We start from the raw sequence: 20700 nt of genomic DNA, 5'->3' as shown, positions 1-20700 counted from the left end.
AAATACTGACATACTGTTAAACCATGCCTGGGAGGGATTTAGGAGAAAGGAGTCACTGGTGATGAAAAGAATTCTGTTTATATGTAATATACAAAAACATCACTTTTATACAGTGGCGTCGCTAGGAACGGCGGGGCCCCGTGGTGAACTTTTGATATGGAGGCCCCCTCCCCTGACTGACGCCCGCCAAAGACCCCAACCGACACCCCCCCGCCATTCCTGTGCTCTCTATTATTCCCGTGAGTGGCCCCTGTACACACTATTATGCCCCATAGTGGCCCCTGCACACAGTATTATACCCCATAGTGGCCCCTGCACAAACTATTATGCCCCACTGTGGACACCCATGAACAATCATTATACTCTGGGGTCTTTTCAGACTCCAGAATATAATAATCGGAAACCAAGAGGGGATACAAACATAAAAAACACTGTCACCTATCCCCGACTCCGCTGCAGTCCTCGTTGGTGTAAGCCTTCTTCAATGATGTCCGGGATGTCACATGACCGGGACCTGCGTCCCGGGTCATGTAACGTCAGAGAGCATCTAGAAGTAGGCCCGAACCTGCCCGGAGCGTGGAAAGATAAGCAACATGGTTTTTTATGTTCCTTTACCTCCCTTGGACCTCCGATCATTATACTCGGGGGTCTGAAAAGATCCCCGAGTATAATAATGATGTTTAAGGGGCCTGTGGCTTCACTTACCGATCCCGGTCACTGCCAGGATCGGTAAGTAAATAGGGCCCATTACCAGCTGGAGTAACTCCAGCCAGTAACGGCCTATTAAGAAAAGAAAAGAAAATGCAGGGGTAGCGGCTGTCGCCGGCCCCTAATGTCCCTGGTCCTGTGGCAGCCGCTTTCCCTGATGGGCATGTGTTTACATAGAGTCAATGTTAAATAAAAACAGATCAGTTACTGTAGGACAGTAGGACAAGCCACACTTTTTTGTCCCACAAAAGAACGAACAAAGTGATTTGTTTTTGTTTAACGTTGACTATATAGACGCACGGCCATCAGATTCCATCCTTTATTCGCATCAGTTTTTTGCATCTACAAAACTGCTCAGTTACACTAGGTTCACACCTGCATTCGGGTTTCCATTCATTCCGCTTGGAGACCCCATGAATGGAAACCTAATCCACTTACAGACTATAACGGGTTCCGCCAGATTTCTGCCTGCTTTCGACTCAAAAAATTTGTTAAAATGCGGCAAGGAAAGTTCTGCTTGCAGGACTTTTGTCTCTGCACTTTCTAAGTGGAATCATGCACAGAATCCCCGAATGTAGAGCCAATGCTGGTGTGAACCCAACCTTAAACTCATGATCAAAACATGATGTGAATGGGCCTTTAACTGATGTGTGCGGGGTCCATTTGCTGGGCAGTTCATATACTGATGAACAGGAAGGGCCATACAACAGCAGCAAAGACTGGAGAAGTAAGGCCCCAAGAAAGTACAGCAGGCATACTGGCGTCTTGCAAAAACTGTTTGCATGGCCAAAGAGGTAACATGTAAGTAACAGCACCCAGCATCCGACTGCACCACCTCAGGAGCATAGGGCCCTAACACTAACAGTTTTGAACAAAGCAAAAAATAGAATAACAGAAAAACGTTAAACATGAATGAATGTGTGAAGGCCCTGGGTGATATCCCATTAGATAACCACACTTCTCCTTGTGTTCCACCCATGATAGCTCTGCTATTCTACATAATGAATGTGCTCACAAGAGAAGGGCCATGTGTGATATTTCACAGTAGATCGTGACTGCTTGATAAATACTGTGGTAGAAAGATGAGAGCCCAGAAAACCAGAAATATGACCATCCATCTCTGACACAGTATTTTATTAGATCGATTCCACAACACTTAAGGGCACGTTCGTTAAAACCGGTATTTATAAAGGCAAAGGCCTCTTAATAATTGTGGTGCATCTAGTGCGATTCGTGCATCAGAAACTGAAATATAGTGACTGACCTGCTATGACAAGGAAATTTCCATTATGTTAAGCATCTTATTAGTGATTGTATAAATTAGAAATAATTAATAATTTTATTTTAAAGCCAAACTTTTTTCAGACCCCACCCAAAATTGGTCCTGACTCCAACTGAGCCCTGGTCTGCAGTCTCTTCTGCATCTCATGCCTGCACACACACACACACACACTATAACTCCTGCTACGACTTCTAGTCACACCCCATGAGATGTATGCCGAAGATATCACAAGACGTGTACTGAAAGATGGAAGAGAGAAGCTGGATTCTACACTCCAATGATAAAATTTAAAGCATCACCCCAGCTAAATCACTTTACCCCGCTCTGGTACCCTCAATAGATCCTCTTTCACGCTTCGCACTTTTATGCATAGTCCACTCATATGTAGTTCGTTATTGTGTTTGTTTCTGAGCAGACACTATCTTAAAGAGGTGCTTTCATGTCCTCTGAGACGGGCAGCATGATATACCACTAGAAAGCTGACAGTGCGCTGAATTCAGCACACTGTCAGCTTTGCCAGTATGCACCTTGATAGTACTGTCAGAGAGAAGGAGCCTTCCTCCCAGTCCAGTGATGATGCTGAGCTAAACAACAGCGATATCTCCTGCATCGGGGGGGGGGGGGGGGGGATAATGGGAAAGCTGACAGTGCATTAAATTCAGCACACTGTGACCTTTCTAGCGGTATAGAATGCCTCCGGTATCAGAAGACATGAAGGTCCTCTTTAAAGCTTTATACGTCACCATTTTTATGGTATGGGAGAACCTTCTGTTAACCACTCCATTCTAGTCTCAATCCTGTCTCTCTGCTCCACTGTTAGTACCAAAATGCCACAGCACAGCATCACATGAGCAGCTAGAGATAATACCATCTCTGTCTGCTGGGGGACAGTGTAAATTATTGTCTTCTCTCTAAATAATCAAAGAGAACATAAGTATACAGTAAGGGAGGCTGAGCCGTGAACAACCTGTCTACCGTATTTTTCAGACTAGAAGACGCATCAGACCATAAGACTAGATTTCAGAGGAGGATAATAGGGAAAAAAAAATTTTTGAAGCAAAAAAAAATGTGGGAAAATACTTAAAATAAATAACATATGGGAGTTATAGTTTTGCAACAGCAGAAAGGCCACATTAGCAAGTGGCTCTGAAGTTGTACAGGGAAGCATAGGGCATTTTTTAGTTATACCACTTTGGGGAAAGTCTATTGCTTTGATCACCTTTTTAATCAGTTCAGAGGTGAAACAGCGAAAAAAAAAATGGCAGTTCTGCACTTTTGATTCTTTTTCCCGCTACAACATTCACCCTACGGCAAAAATAATTTTTAGAGTTTGATGCCCAGTCTAAGTTTGTAGACCGGACATTTCCAGGCACAGGGATACTTAATGTGTATGTGTTTCATAGTAATTTTCTACTTTTATATGTATTCTAGGTAAAGGGGGTGATTTAGAACTTTTATTTTTATTTGACTATATTTTATTAGCCCCCGCCTAAGGGGCTTGAACCTGCAATCATTTGATTGCAAGTCCCATAGACTGCAATACAAGTGTATTGCAGTCTATGGGAGATACTGTACATTACTATTGAGGCTGGTCATAGACCAGCCGCAAGTGTAATATTACTATGACAGGTCTGGGAGGTCTTCATAAGACTATCAGAGAATGGGGGCTATTCTCATGACTAGAGATGAGCGAACAGTGTTCTATCGAACACATGTTCGATCGGATATCAGGGTGTTCGCCATGTTCGAATCGAACACCGCGTGGTAAAGTGCGCCAAAATTCGATTCCCCTCCCACCTTCCCTGGCGCCTTTTTTGCACCAATAACAGCGCAGGGGAGGTGGGACAGGAACTACGACACTGGGGGCATTGAAAAAAATTGGAAAAAGTCATTGGCTGCCGAAATCAGGTGACCTCCATTTTAGACGAATAGTGGATTTCAAATCCGGGTCATATGAGAATGTGAACTTTGTGACTATGAGACAGGGATAGCTGTACAGGCAGGGATAGCTAGGGATAACCTTTATTTAGGGGGGAATGTTATTAAAAATAACTTTTTGGGGCTCTATCGGGTGTGTAATTGTGATTTTTGTGAGATAAACTTTTTCCCATAGGGATGCATTGGCCAGCGCTGATTGGCCGAATTCCGTACTCTGGCCAATCAGTGCTGGCCAATGCATTCTATTAGCTTGATGAAGCAGAGTGTGCACAAGGGTTCAAGCGCACCCTCGGCTCTGATGTAGCAGAGCTGAGGCTGCACAAGGGTTCAAGCGCACCCTCGGCTCTGATGTATTAGAGCCGAGGGTGCACTTGAACCCTTGTGCACCCTCGGCTCTGCTACATCAGAGCCGAGGGTGCGCTTGAACCCTTGTGCACACTCTGCTTCATCAAGCTAATAGAATGCATTGGCCAGCGCTGATTGGCCAATGCATTCTATTAGCCCGATGAAGTAGAGCTGAATGTGTGTGCTAAGCACACACATTCAGCACTGCTTCATCACGCCAATACAATGCATTAGCCAGTGCTGATTGGCCAGAGTACGGAATTCGGCCAATCAGCGCTGGCTCTGCTGGAGGAGGCGGAGTCTAAGATCGCTCCACACCAGTCTCCATTCAGGTCCGACCTTAGACTCCGCCTCCTCCAGCAGAGCCAGCGCTGATTGGCCGAATTCCGTACTCTGGCCAATCAGCACTGGCTAATGCATTGTATTGGCGTGATGAAGCAGTGCTGAATGTGTGTGCTTAGCACACACATTCAGCTCTACTTCATCGGGCTAATAGAATGCATTGGCCAGCGCTGATTGGCCAGAGTACGGAATTCGGCCAATCAGCGCTGGCTCTGCTGGAGGAGGCGGAGTCTAAGATCGCTCCACACCAGTCTCCATTCAGGTCCGACCTTAGACTCCGCCTCCTCCAGCAGAGCCAGCGCTGATTGGCCGAATTCCATACTCTGGCCAATCAGCACTGGCTAATGCATTGTATTGGCGTGATGAAGCAGTGCTGAATGTGTGTGCTTAACACACACATTCAGCTCTACTTCATCGGGCTAATAGAATGCATTGGCCAATCAGCGCTGGCCAATGCATTCTATTAGCGTGAACTGAGTTTGCACAGGGGTTCTAGTGCACCCTCGGCTCTGCTACATCAGATTGCTACATCTGATGTAGCAGTGCCGAGTGTGCATCAGATGTGTAGTTGAGCAAAACTGACTCAGCACTGCTAAGTCTCTGCATTCGCATAGGAATGCATTGGCCAGCCTTCGGCCAATCAGCGCTGGCTCTGCCGGAGGAGGCGGAGTCTAAGGTCGGACCTGAATGGAGACTGGTGTGGAGCGATCTTAGACTCCGCCTCCTCCAGCAGAGCCAGCGCTGATTGGTCGAGTTCCGTACTCTGGCCAATCAGCATTGGCCAATGCATTTCTATGGGGAAAAGTTAGCTTGCGAAAATCGCAAACTGACAGGGATTTCCATGAAATAAAGTGACTTTTATGCCCCCAGACATGCTTCCCCTGCTGTCCCAGTGTCATTCCAGGGTGTTGGTATCATTTCCTGGGGTGTCATAGTGGACTTGGTGACCCTCCAGACACGAATTTGGGTTTCCCCCTTAACGAGTTTATGTTCCCCATAGACTATAATGGGGTTCGAAACCCATTCGAACACTCGAACAGTGAGCGGCTGTTCGAATCGAATTTCGAACCTCGAACATTTTAGTGTTCGCTCATCTCTACTCATGACCATTATTATGAAAGTCCTTTGTCACATACAGTCAACCCATAGATCATGTCCTATTTTCAGCTGTTTCACAGATTCCTCCATACACTGAAAAAATGGATGTTTTTTACAGCCGGTTTGCACCTAACCGAAATCTATAGGGAGCTTGCTTCCAATAGGTAGTGCTAGGAACAAATGACTCCTTTACACCAATGATATCTTATTTGTATTCTTGACCCAAATAAAAATTTATAACGAAATAAGGTAATCGTGGCTGAATGTATTGGGGAACTAAGTATACAATGAAAGAAAAAAAGGTTAAATGGGAGAAATAGAAGAATGATGTTTCAATGTAGGCAAGGATTGTTTGTGTATGTGTATATACACACACATGTATATATTTGGGTAAAAGACTAAATCATGTGAACATCTGTCAAACAGAAGTACAGGATTACATTTTACATGGATGAGTAAGAACCTACAGTAAATCATGATGCACATAAATCCATAAAATGTACTAATACCACAATCCTCATTTGAATTTATGTATTTGACCTACTTGCGTGCAAAATGCAGAGAAAATGTGCATTGGGAAATAAAAAATAAAGAAAGAAACAAAACATATCTCAGTAACCGCCCTCCATTTACAAAAATATATATCAGTTCATACATTTACCAAACCAAAGACCACATCAAATAGAAAATATTTTGCTCAAAAAAAGAAGCCTATTTACAGAAAGTTAGATATCCTTTTCTTCTTTAGGCTCCATGCACATATGGGAATATGGGCCAGAAAATCCAGCCAATATATTGATCAGATTTCCCAGCCCAAACCCAATCACGAAACCAGGATTCCTTGCATCACAATGATCAATCCTACCAGGAGCCTCTGTCTCCTCGCAACTCTATGATCTGTACTATATGCAGTACAAGACAGTGAAACTGCAGGCAGAAAGGGGCTGCTACCATTGCACATCACAAAGATACAAGGAGTCCCAATCTCCTGACTGTGTTTGGGCTGGGAAATCCAACTGATGTAAAAACCGGATTGTCCCATCCCATGTGCATGGGACCTAAGCGTTTTGTACTGAATGTTATCACAAAGCCCTGATCATTGAACAGGAAGTCCAACTTCTGGGACCGAACATGAAAAAAAGATTCCATGGAAATGTTTTAATAAGTTCCATAGCTGAAATTCTAATGGTATTTCCACTTTACGATGTAGCCTTAGAAATATCTTTGTCACCCCTGACCACCTACATGAGCTGCTAGAAAGCAGCGCGTGTGACGCAAGAGAAGAAAGGTTTTATAACATGGATTCCTATAAAAATGGTGTCTTAGTTGCCAAATCTTGGCAAGAAAAATGCAACCTTTCATGAGGTTTCCCAAATAGCAAAATACAGCTCAACCTTAAAGGGGTATTCCCACGTCACATACTCAGCAGTCTTCACTGCTGTAAAATCTTCTTTCTTCCTGGTTTCTTGCATCATTTGGTGGGCAGGGTTTCACATGCAACCTGCCGTTTAGCTCTGCCCCCAAATTCACGTGTAGCTCCGCCCACCCATATTGGACTATGAAGTGCAGGCGGCAGCAACTCCATTCTGTGTTAGGCTGCATTCACACAGAGTAACGCCAGGCGTCATTTGTGTGTAATTTGTGTGTCTTTTACGGCCGTCATAAAACGTTTACATAGAGTTCTATAGGAAAAGACGGCCGTAATTTACTGCCGTCATTTACGGCCGTCATTACAATGACGGCCGTAAATGACGGCCGTAAATGACGGCTGTCTTTTCCTATAGAACTCTATGTAAACGTTTTATGACGGCCGTAAAAGACACACAAATTACACACAAATGACGCCTGGCGTTACTCTGTGTGAATGCAGCCTTACATACAGACACTGCCTGTCTCTGCCAGAATGAACACAAATGAGTTAGCTAGCCTGATAACTGGGAGAACAGAAGACAGTTCAGAAATGAAAGCAGCTCCTCTCCTCTATCTGATAGCAGGGAACTAGGTCACATGGTATAGACACAGGAATAGCTAGATACACAGGCTCGCTCCCCCCCCCACCACCACCTGAGAGCAGCAGATACATCACTTGACTTTTGAACAGATAAGTCAAGGGCTGTGTCAACAATGAATTGAATAAAGTAAGATAGTGGACAAACAAAGCAGTTTTGCTGAAGCAGTGTATTTAGGAAAAGTCTTACATCCACATGAACAAGCAGTATAAATAGGATCCTTGTGATGGGACAACCCCTTTAAGATAATGCTAAAATCTTCAAACTAATGTCAGAGTGCATACACTATATGGAGGAGTGTAGGGGCACTACGGGAATGAAGCCACATTAGTGTAGAGAATAATGTGAGGTTAGCGGCATCTCAGGTGTACAACATGGTCCAGAAAGATGTGGATGCCACAGGGAAAGGGAGACTTGTAAAAAGTAAGTAGGTAAGTAATTCCAACAAAGAACTATGATAGTAACATCTAACAATATGATCAACCAATGGGAACCTCATTGATCACGAGCATGGGGGGGTTCCTATGTGCCCTGTGTTATCAGAGAAGTTGAACTTCTCTAGGAATTATGGAGATTGCCAAGTACAGTGCTCTGTCACTTCAAAGGAAGTAAATGAAGCAGTCTTACCACACAGTCTTGTGACCATTGGGGGTCGGTACCACCAGTGATAAGACTTAATACCTTAGCCTAAGAACTACAAGCTGTTAGATGTTACTGACACCACATGCACTATAGATGGAAACACAAGCAGCTAGATTTATTTGCTAAAATTCAGCCCAGTATGAACTCTTTAGGCTGCCATATAGGGCCACGAACGTGTTTGTTGTGCACATGACCTAAGAAATTAAACTTTGTGATCCACCCTGAGATATTTGTGAAAGTAAACTTCAGAAAAAAAGAAAAGATAATAATAATAATAATAATAATAATAATAATAATAATAATAATGAATAATAATAATATATTTCCAAAGTAACAAAGAAGTTTTAAAGCACAATGAAATAAAATTGCTAATTAAAGCTCAAGCTGCTTTGCCAAATCTAAAACGCAGGAGAAATGAAAAAAAAAAAGATTAGGATATTTAATCACATTTGTGGACTTCTCACTAAGGTTTCCGCGAGCCTACAGGCAGAATCTCCTTGGAGACACAGCAATGCAAGCAATTAACGAAAAATTGTGCACATGCTGGATTGGCCATTACAAAATAATAGTGTGATATATTATATAGTAATAATGTTATACATACATACACTATGAATCAGACCTAGCATAGTTTAATAGCCAATAATGATGATAGCCCCCCTACCCACTATCATAGCCAAGCTCATTTATTGCTTCTGATTTATTCCCTTTTTCTGCAGGCACAGACCCTATTACGTCCTATGGATGACAAAGTGTTATTCCTTGGTCTTGACCCACTGTATGAACCATGAAGAGCTTCGGTAGACCCGTCTGTCCAGCCATATAGTGGAAATATAAAACCAAATTAAATTTAAAGGGGTTTTATGGGACTTGAATATTTATCACCTCGGTTATCAATATCAGTTTGGTGGAGGAGCAATATCTACCCCCCTCCCCCAACAATCAGCCATAGTATTCAGAAAGGTTCTTTAGGACCAGAACAACAAGTAGTCAATGCTATTGGGAACCTAGTGCAAGTTGCAAACAGGCCATGTGACCAATGATGTAACATGACCTGTGAAGAAGCACTCACCAGGTTACGTTCAGCAACTGTCCTGAGGGGGTCCAGGGCTTCGAACCTCTGCCCAAGTAATATTGATACAACGATGGATCATCAATATTTATTCCCTTAAAACACGCATTAAAAAAAGCGAGTCCCTCAATGAGACACTCTCTTTAACTAGTGAGCACTGTGGACTCAATCTAGCTGTGCAAACGCCCCTTATGATCAGCCAGTGCCTGATATGACCACACTCTGCTGCATGCTCTCCCGGTACACACTGTCTATACTATGAAATGACTGAACACATGGCCAGAACAGAACTGGAACTATTTATTCCTTGGTGGATTGAGACGTGAGATTTGCTCGCCTCCACTACGTACCATGTGTGTAACCTGAGCTCTTGCACAATCCACAGAGTTAGATGGTACACAATAAAACAGCTCTCATCTTTTGCACATCTGTGTGGGTGTAACCAGGACGACTCTGCTAAACCAGTTCCATTCTTATTGCTCATTTGTGAATAATCATCTCGGAGCAGGATCAGCTCCCGGAGAAACTGATGGTCTGTAATTGAGAAATACCTATACAAAGGGTCAGGCAGCTGCAAATCCAAGCCCACAAGTGATTGTGAAATAAACCTGGGCTCCTTTACAACTAGAAACCATCCGAATGCCAGAAACAAGTCAATAATGGCGCTCTATTAGGATTCAAGTGGCATGGCCTCCTCCCAATCCTATATCTGTGTTAGGAAGTTAATTTCAGCCATAAAGCTGGACGCCTGGCCAGAACATGCCCCCTCCTTTTTTCCATCAAGAATTGGCCTCCATTCAAACAGCAAAACTGTACTTTGTAACTGCTGCTTGGTACAGCCAGATCAGATATACTATTGACCACACAAAAATTTTATTAACCTCTTTGCAAAACCAACACTGTGGAGAAAACCCACAGTGGAAATGCATTGCTTTCTTTCTGCAACGTTTTTTCTTTGCAATTTCGCAAAGTTTTCCTCTGCAGACTTTTTGCCCCTGTTATACCTATATGTAAGAGCAAGAGTTTCTGTAGGTATAAGTAATATGCCGCAATTGTCACAAATGCACCTGTTTAAAACACAACTTTTCTGCAATGTGTAGATGGGATTAGCCAGAATTTCATCTACTTTGCAGATAATGTAAAACGCAGCGTTATTGCAACGTTGAGCCCCGGCCTAAAGGGGTTTTCCGAGATTGTAATATTAATGGCCTTGCCAATGATAGAGATAGGTCACCAATAATAAAGACACCCTCAACTTCTAATTGCATGTCCATGGCAAGTTCCATTCAATATGTAAGAGAAACCTTGCCCTATTATTTCTACTCTTTCTATTAAAAAAAAAAAAAAAAAGTTTCTCCTCTTTGTAATTTCAGGCACCCTCATTTCTATCTTCTGTAAACCCAACAATTGCCATACAACAGAGTTACACAGCGTCTATTCAAATGGATCTGAATGACACGGAGCCATTCTTTGCGTTTTTTAGAACATTGGGAATCAAAGGGTACATGCATATGTCCATTTTTTATTTAAACGCCCTGTTAAAAAATGTGATGTCCTATTTTTGTCTGTTTTCACAAATCGATGGAGCAATACAAGTCAATGGGTCCATATTTAATATCCATCAAAATGGATTTGCACCCATGTGATGGCCATCAAAAACTGGTGAGTAGGTTGGGTCAATGACGTTCCTGTTTTTTTAAACTGGATGACAGTGTGATGCAAAACTGACACTATAAAACTGAACAGATTGTCACAAAACTGATGAATAAAGGCGACACGGTGGAAAATGGGCAATAAAAACTGACAGTTTCATCCATTTTTAAGGGGGATGGGGGTTCCCCCATTGTGTGCATATAGCCTAAATATAGTCGTGGTTAAAAGAAACAGTGTCCCCCATGGTGGACCATTGTCTACATCCATATGTCCTTATAGGGATAAGCCATTTAAGACAGAATACTCTGCAAGGGGTTCTCATGAATATTGATGGCCTATTTTTAGCATATGTCATCAGTATCAGATCATTGAAATTCTGACACCAGGTACCCTCACTGATCAGCTGTTCAGAGCACAGAGTGTGGAGCCAGAAGCAGACAACTCCATACACTGTGTAGTGGATGTGCCTCAGTATTGCAGCTCAGCTCCCATTGAAAGCAGCATAGTAGGAGCACGTGTGCACCTGTAAGGCCCCATGCACATCAGCGTTCGGGTTTCTATTCAGGGAGTCCGCTTAGGGACCCCCTGATTGGAAACTTATACGCATCAAAAACCGGTTACCTGGGAAACCCCAGTTATCAGTGCAAGTAGCACTTTTCTTTCTGCATGTTTCGTGCGGAAACCACATGGACCCCATGTGGTTTTGTTACATAATCATTTTTTAATGTGTATAGGGGTCCCCAGGCAGACTCCCAAAACGCTAATGTGAATGAGGCCTAATACATTTCCAAGTTACACTTTCAGCTAAACTGACATCATCATATTAGGATAGACATTAGGCCAGAATTTGTGTCCATAAACCGAGCACACAAATACACCTGTATTACATTCATCTAAACCACAAACATAACAGCACTGACTATAATGGGGTCTGCTGGATAGCCACTGCTTTCTCCCCGACACTGCCTGATGGAAAAGTCAAACTTACAGGACTTCTTCATCCGCGATTTTAGACAGATTGTGCGCCAAACACAGCCTAACTCGCCATTATACTATTTTTTCCAATACTTTGTTCTCATATAAACCACCACTGTAATCCCCTCTCCCCCATTCAATATACCAGCATACAGGTGTATGGGGGGAGTTGGGAGGAATAGCTCTCGGTTGAACATCTATCTAAAGTGGCCAGCTTTAGGATATATTCATACATGACAGAGTTGTTGCTGACAATTCTGCAACTGAAAATGACCCTGTCATTCATCTGTATAGGTTGTTTCTGAAACCCGAATTCAAGTCAAGGGAACGTTCAACTTTCTGCAGTGTGTGAATAGAACCTCAATGCAAAGCTGACAGTTTTTCCCAAAAACTAAAGCATTATTTTCACAAAATAACAAATGCTTGTAAATAAGAGCACATCACATTATCATGGTCCATTAAAAACCCAGTGAAATGTCTCGCCTGGTCAACTATATTCCCAAATACATCAACATTACAATTAGTGATCAATTATATGGAAATAAGGTCATAAAAAGGAACGGCGGAGGCGATTATATCCGATCATATTGATGGAGCAGAGAAAAACTCCAATACGGGGGGGGGGGTTCTATGAAGATAGATAGATAGATATATATATATATATATATATATATATATATATATATATATATATATATATTTTACACACACATATATGAACTCATTATACATACATATATATATATATATATATATATATATATATATATATATATATATATATATACACACACACACACACATATATATTATATGTACTTATTATACACATATATACTTATTCCACCCATACATACTATTGCACTATATTGCACACACCTAGACATGGAGTATATAGAGCAGAACAATAGGATGATGTGATACACAAGCTGTGGATTCCAGGACATGACTCCCCAGCTGTCAGACATTACTGCTGGCCATACACAACTTCCTCATATAACGAAGACACCCCGCACACTTCTCACACCACATCGCTCCTCGCCCCCTCCCGCACTCCCCGCTACTCAGCAGCCGGTATCCAGTACAGACATCTCCCGACCATGCACACAGGAGCTTCGGTCCCGCGGCACGTATGGATGGAGGATTTTGGGTGATGGCATGAGCTGGGTGTGATCGCCAGTGTCATAAAGTCCATGCATCACCCAGCACAGAACAAAGTACTTACACAGCAGAGCGGAGCGGCTCTCTCACTGGACAGGCGGCTCCGGGTTTGCACAACTAACTTTGCAGACATCTGAAGGGAAGTGCTCCCTCCCCAGTAAGTGCCCACAGCAAAGAGAAGAAACCATAAGAGGCTGCAGAAGAGGGGGAATCCGCTGCGAGAAGGATGTAGCTGGCAGCGGGGCTGCTGGCTCAGGCTCTGCCTCCCGCACCCTGGCTGCTGTCTCCCCTCCTGTCTCGGCGCTGTCAATCAAAGTACGTCACGTGACTCAGGCCACTTACCAAACTACGAGTTCCGACGAGTGTGTTAGGCAATGCGGTGACGTCACGTAGACACGCCCCCAAGCTGTGGAGAAGCTGTGTGTGAGCGGAGCGGAGTGTAGTGTACAGTCAGTGTCACTTCACCAGCACAGCCTGAGAGAGCGCTGAGGGAGTGTGAAGAACCAAGGCTGTATGGGGGGAGTATGGAGAGGCACAGCTGTACAGACCCAGGGTGTGAGAGCAATAGGGGGGTATGGAGAGCCACAGCTGTATACACCCAGGGTGTGAGAGCAATGGGGGGTATGGAGAGCCACAGCTGTATACACTGGGGTGTGAGAGCAATAGGGGAGTATGGAGAGGCACAGCTGTATACACTGGGGTGTAAGAGCAATGGGGGAGTATGGAGAGGCACAACTGTATACACTGAGGTGTAAGAGCAATGGGGGAGTATGGAGAGCCACAACTGTATACACCCAGGGTGTAAGAGCAATGGGGGAGTATGGAGAGCCACAACTGTATACACCCAGGGTGTGAGAGAAAAGGGGGTGTATGGAGAGCCACAGCTGTACAGACCCAGGGTGTGAGAGCAATGGGGGTGTATGGAGAGCCACAGCTGTATACACTGGGGTGTGAGAGCAATGGGGGTGTATGGAGAGCCACAGCTGTATACACTGGGGTGTGAGAGCAATGGGGGGTATGGAGAGCCACAGCTGTATACACTGGGGTGTGAGAGCAATGGGGGAGAATGGAGAGCCACAGCTGTATACACTGAGGTGTAAGAGCAATAGGGGAGTATGGAGAGGCACAGCTGTATACACCCAGGGTGTGAGAGAAATGGGGGAGAATGGAGAGCCACAGCTGTATACACTGGGGTGTGAGAGCAATGGGGGTGTATGGAGAGCCACAGCTGTATACACTGGGGTGTGAGAGCAATGGGGGGGGGGGTATGGAGAGTCACAGCTGTATACACTGGGGTGTGAGAGCAATGGGGGGGGGTATGGAGAGCCACAGCTGTATACACTGGGGTGTGAGAGAAGTGGGAGTGTATGGAGAGCCACAGCTGTATACACCCGGGGTGTGAGAGCAATGGGGCAGTATGGAGAGCCACAGCTGTATACACTGGGGTGTGAGAGAAATGGGAGAGTATGGAGAGGCACAGCTGTATACACTGGGGTGTGTGAGCAATGAGGGTGTATGGAGAGGCACAGCTGTACGGACCCGGGGTGTGAGAGAAATGGGGGAGTATGGAGAGCCACAGCTGTATACACCCGGGGTGTGAGAGCAATGGGGGAGTATGGAGAGGCACAGCTGTATACACCCGGGGTGTGAGAGCAATGGGGGAGTATGGAGAGCCACAGCTGTACGGACCCGGGGTGTGAGAGAAATGGGGGAGTATGGAGAGGCACAGCTGTATACACCCGGGGTGTGAGAGAAATGGGGGAGTATGGAGAGGCACAGCTGTATACACCCGGGGTGTGAGAGCAATGGGGGAGTATGGAGAGGCACAGCTGTATACACCCAGGGTGTGAGAGCAATAGGGGTGTATGGAGAGCCACAGCTGTACGGACCCGGGGTGTGAGAGAAATGGGGGAGTATGGAGAGCCACAGCTGTATACACTGGGGTGTGAGAGCAATGGGGGTGTATGGAGAGCCATAGCTGTATACACCCGGGGTGTGAGAGCAATGGGGGTGTATGGAGAGCCATGACTTTACAGACCCAGGTTGGGAGAGCACTACTAGAGGTGTATGGAGAGCCACAGCTGTACAGACCTGGGGTGTGAGAGAAATGAGGGAGTATGGAGAGCAACAGCTGTATACACTGGGGTGTGAGAGCAATGGGGGAGTATGGAGAGCCACAGCTGTATACACCCGGGGTGTGAGAGCAATGGGGGTGTATGGAGAGCCATAGCTGTATACACCCGGGGTGTGAGAGCAATGGGGGTGTATGGAGAGCCATGACTTTACAGACCCAGGTTGGGAGAGCACCACTAGAGGTGTATGGAGAGCCACAGCTGTACAGACCTGGGGTGTGAGAGAAATGAGGGAGTATGGAGAGCAACAGCTGTATACACCCAGAGTGTGAGAGCAATGGGGGTGTATGGAGATCCACAGCTGTATACACTGGGATATGAGAGCAATGGGGGAGTATGGAGAACCACAGCTGTATACACCCGGGGTGTGAGAGCAATGGGGGTGTATGGAGAGCCATAGCTGTATACACTGGGGTGTGAGAGCAATGGGGGAGTATGGAGAGCCACAGCTGTATACACCCGGAGTGTGCGGACAATGGGGGTGTATGGAGAACCACAGCTGTATACACTCGGGGTGTGAGAGCAGTGGGGGTGTATGGAGAGCCACGGCTATACAGATCTGGGTGGTGAGAGCGCCACTAGAGGTGTATGGAGATCCACAGCTGTACAGACCCGGGTTGTGAGAACACCACTAGAGGTGTATGGAGAGCCACAGCTTTACAGACCCGGGTGGTGAGAGCACCACTAGAGGTGTATGGAGAGCCACAGCTGTACAGACCCGGGTGGTGAGAGCGCTACTAGAAATGTATGGAGAGCCATGGCTGTACAGACCCGGGTTGTGAGAGCACCACTAGAGGTGTATGGAGAGCCATGGCTGTACAGACCAGGGTGGTGAGAGCACCACTAGAGGTGTATGGAGAGCCACAGCTGTACAGACCCGGGTGGTGAGAGCGCCACTAGAGATGTATGGAGAGCCATGACTTTACAGACCCAGGTTGTGAGAGCACCACTAGAGGTGTATGGAGAGCCACGGCTGTATACACCCGGGGTGTGAGAGCAATGGGGGTGTATGGAGAGCCATGACTTTACAGACCCAGGTTGTGAGAGCACCACTAGAGGTGTATGGAGAGCCACGGCTGTATACACCCGGGGTGTGAGAGCAGTGGGGGTGTATGGAGAGCCACAGCTGTATACACCCGGGGTGTGAGAGCAGTGGGGGTGTATGGAGAGCCACGGCTGTATACACCTGGGGTGTGAGAGCAGTGGGGGTGTATGGAGAGCCACAGCTGTATACACCCGGGGTGTGAGAGCAGTGGGGGTGTATGGAGAGCCACAGCTGTATACACCCGGGGTGTGAGAGCAGTGGGGGTGTATGGAGATCCACGGCTTTACAGACCCAGGTTGTGGGATCACCACTAGAGGTGTATGGAGAGCCACGGCTGTACAGACCTGGATTGTGAGAGCACCACTAGAGGTGTATGGAGAGCTACGGCTGTACAGACCCGGGTGGTGAGAGCGCCACTAGATTTGTATGGAGAGCCACAGCTGTACAGACCCGGGTTGTGAGAGCACCACTAGAGGTGTATGGAGAGCCACAGCTGTACAGACCTGGGTGGTGAGAGTGCCACTAGAAATTTATGGAGAGCCACGGCTGTACAGACCCGGGTAGTGAGAGCACCACTAGAGGTGTATGGAGAGCCATGGCTATACAGACCCGGGTGGTGAGAGCACCACTAGAGGTGTATGGAGAGCCACAGCTGTACAGAACCGGGTGGTGAGAGCACCACTAGAAATTTATAGAGAGCCATGGCTGTACAGACCCAGGTTGTGGGATCACCACTAGAGGTGTATGGAGAGCCATGGCTGTACAGACCCGGGTGGTGAGAGCGCCACTAGAAATTTATGGAGAGCCATGCCTGTACAGACCCAGGTTGTGAGAGCACCACTAGAGGTGTATGGAGAGCCATGGCTGTGAGAGCACCACCGCTGTACATATCCAGGCTGTAAGCTGAGGAAAATATACAGCGGATACATGTTGAGCTCATGTACCTGCTATATATGTGAAGAGGAATGTTTTAACCCCTTCATTGTTGGTCTCCTAATATATCCTTCACTATGTGGAAAACACTGGAAATGTCTCATGAAGCAAGTAACACATTAATAACTACTCCCTGTGTCCTCATGCAATACAATAGAGAAACTTACCGCATCTATACCAGTTTTCTGGCATAGATGGATGACACTGTGGCGCATATTTGCGCAAGGCGATTTCTTAAGCCACATGTGCGTCACATCCTCCGTAAATGTGAGTGGAACGGGGCAGGAATGTCTCAGCTGGATTATCACTAGAGATGGGTGATCTTTATGATATTCCTGAGGTTCTGCCTTCTGGTTCATTGTGTTCCGAACTTATTGTATATTATTATACTGATCAGACCACTGTTTATAATGAGTGGAGGGCCAGGGGAGGTGAGTAAAAATAACAAACATTTATATTCACCTTACCTCACCACTTCTGAGCACTGTTGCTGCATGTGTTGGGTCCCCTGTGTCTTCTTCTGGTGTCCGCACATCATCACGCTTTCCCAAGTCACCCTTGAGGTCTGTGATTGGGCCTGACTCCACACTCTATGGGGCCACTGAAGCCCAAACACAAGTCTCAGCAGTGATCCTGGGGTAAGTGACGTCAGTCAGAGGCCTGAAGAGGATGCAGGGGCTGCCAGACACTCAGGAGAGGTGAGTATAAGTGTCTATTATTTCCCCTCACCTCCCCTGGGTCTCTACTGAAGAGACCCCAGAATATAATAGTGTTTCATGGGTGAGGAACCCCAAAAGTTTGGAATTCTCAAGTTGAAAACAAATTGGTTTTCCAATCCCTAATTATAAACTCTATACTCATTTTCTGGTGTGAGTTATACTATGAATCTACACTAGGTCCTAACTGGCATAGGTTTCCATTCTCTCATACGGACATGATTTGGCGCATGGTCCAGACCCTCTTGATTAATCAGTCGTACCTTGCACCTGTCAGGCACTTTATTAAGACTGGCATACAAAATTATGTACTTGTCACATTGACAGCATAAGCCCTACTTGTAAATAAGTTGGTCCAAAGTGACTTAAGTAGTCGACAGCAACCTATGGAGGAATTCAGCCAGTGTATTCAATTTCTCTACAGCGCCACCACTGACAGGATTTAGCATTACACAGTGTCTAGTCTTATTATTGGCTTGTCCCTTTAATGCAGGCCAGTACGGGTTCTCCATAGCAGGAAACACACTTTGTAATTGCTATCCACTATGGTCAAGTGGTGAGAATCCAGAAATGGGGGCGCCACTCTATTATAGTAGCAGTCCTAGAATTGTTGTTTTTTTTTATTCCATAGCCTTGTGGTTCAACAAATACTGATGTATAATGTATGAAGAAGTGAATCATCTGTTGTATCCTTCACTTATATTGCAGGCTAAAGAACGCCCTGACAGGCTGACCTGCCAATTCGTACAACAGCTGGAAATTGATGGCTTCTATGCAAGTCTATGAGAGTGTAACGTCTATGTTCCCCTAGATTTCCATAGAAAAAGTGACTTCCCACTGTTGTGTCAATTGGCAAATCAGTCTGACAATCACATAACAAGAGAATGAACCTGTGCACTGGTGGGTAAAGTCAAGCATGCGTCGGGTGAATGACTGCCCTGTTCATTATATATCATTATGTCTGGTACTATAGTGCTAATGGAAAATCTCCATAGTGGGAGATATTGGAAAATAGGTTTTCTAAACTGAACATCCCCATTAAGTTATCTTGTACCTCAGCCTGACAGAAACCAACTGTGCCCCATTCAAATGACAAAAAGAGAAACACAGGTATTATTAAGTCCTTTGACACATGACTTAGAGGGATCATATGATGAAGATAACCCCCATTTATATGCCACAGTAGTGCTTATGGACTGCTATGAATCAGAACATATGCTTGGCTAAGCAGTTCTGTTTCTGACAGGTTTCAGGCCCCATCCATGTATTATATACATTCACTTCTATGGGATTTACAGAGTAGCAACATCTTGTAATCACATTGAAGTGAATTGAGCGGTGGCTGGGCATGTGCACCGCTACTCTTTGCATTTGCTGATGGACTCCCAGGAATTAGACACTTAACAGGTGGATAGGAAATACATGTCAGTAGTGGAAAAATCTCTTTAAGCAAACAAAAAAAGAAACAACATATATGAAACATGTACAGTGGGTACGGAAAGTATTCAGACCCCTTTACATTTTTCACTCTCTGTTTCATTGCAACCATTTGCTGAAATCAAAAAAGTTAATTATATTTCTCATTAATGTACGCTCAGCTCCCCATCTTGACAGAGAAAAAACAGAAATGTAGATATTTTTTCAAATTTATTAAAAAAGAAAAACTGAAACATCACATGGTCATAAGCATTCAGACCCTTTGCTCAGTATTGAGTATTTGCACCCTTTTGAGCTAGTACAGCCATTAATTCTTGGGAATGATGCAGCAAGTTTTTTACATCTGGATTTTGGGATCCTCTGCCATTCTTCCTTGCAGATCCTCTCCAGTTCCATCAGGATGGATGGTGAACGTTGGCGGACAGCCATTTTCAGGTCTCTCCAGAGATTCTCAATTGGGTTTAGGTCAGGGCTCTGGCTGGACCAGTCAAAAATGGTCACAGAGTTCTGAATTCACTCCTTTGTTCTTTTAGCTGTGTACTTAGAGTCATTGTCTTTTCGGAAGGTGAACTTTTGGCCCAGTCCGAGGTCCAGTGCACTCTGGAGTAGGTTCTCTTCCAGGATATCTCTGTACTCGGCCGCATTCATCTTTACTTCAATTGCAACCAGTCGTCCTGTCCCTGCAGCTGAAAAACACCCCCATAACATGATGCTTCCACCACCATGTTTCACTGTTGGGATTGTATTGGGCAGGCGATGAGCAGGACCTGGTTTTCTCCACACATACTGCTTAGAATTAACCCCAAAAAGTTCAATCTTCATCTTATCAGACCAGAGAATCCTATTTCTCATAGTCTGAGAGTCCTTCATGTGTTTTTTGGCAAACTCTATGCGAGCTTTCATATGTCTTGCACTGAGGAGAGGCTTCCTTCTGGCCACTCTGCCATAAAGCCCCAACTGGTGGAGGGCTGCAGTGATAGTTGACTTTGTGGAAATTTCTCCAATCTCTCTACTGCATCTCTGGAGCTCAGCCACAGTGATCTTTGGGTTCTTCTTTACCTCTCTCACCAAGGCTATTCTTCCACAATTGCTCAATTTGGCTGGACCACGATTGTTCAGTTTGGCTGGACGGCCAGGTCTAAGAAGAGTTCTGGTCATCCCAAACTTCTTCAATCTAAGGATTATGAAGGCCACTGTGGTCTTAGGAACCTT

At 45.2% G+C, this 20700-nt stretch overlaps 1 protein-coding gene across 3 annotated transcripts in view; it reads right to left on the bottom strand.

Annotated features, from left to right (window-relative positions):
• The window catches only part of HYCC1 (hyccin PI4KA lipid kinase complex subunit 1), a 95350-nt gene extending 81832 nt beyond the window's left edge, over positions 1 to 13518 (bottom strand). The window contains exon 1 of one of the 3 annotated variants that reach the window (XM_075271443.1): positions 13290 to 13518. The gene's annotated coding sequence lies outside the window, so the exon portion shown is untranslated. The remainder of the gene's footprint in view (positions 1 to 13289) is intronic. The other 2 variants (XM_075271446.1, XM_075271445.1) reach the window with 2 other exon arrangements.
• Positions 13519 to 20700: the final 7182 nt, after the last annotated feature.

The sequence above is a fragment of the Leptodactylus fuscus genome, chromosome 4 (assembly GCF_031893055.1).
Source record: "Leptodactylus fuscus isolate aLepFus1 chromosome 4, aLepFus1.hap2, whole genome shotgun sequence".
Taxonomy (NCBI): domain Eukaryota; kingdom Metazoa; phylum Chordata; class Amphibia; order Anura; family Leptodactylidae; genus Leptodactylus; species Leptodactylus fuscus.
Note: the sequence above shows the minus strand (reverse complement) of the source record. Positions and strands in the feature narration are given on the sequence as shown.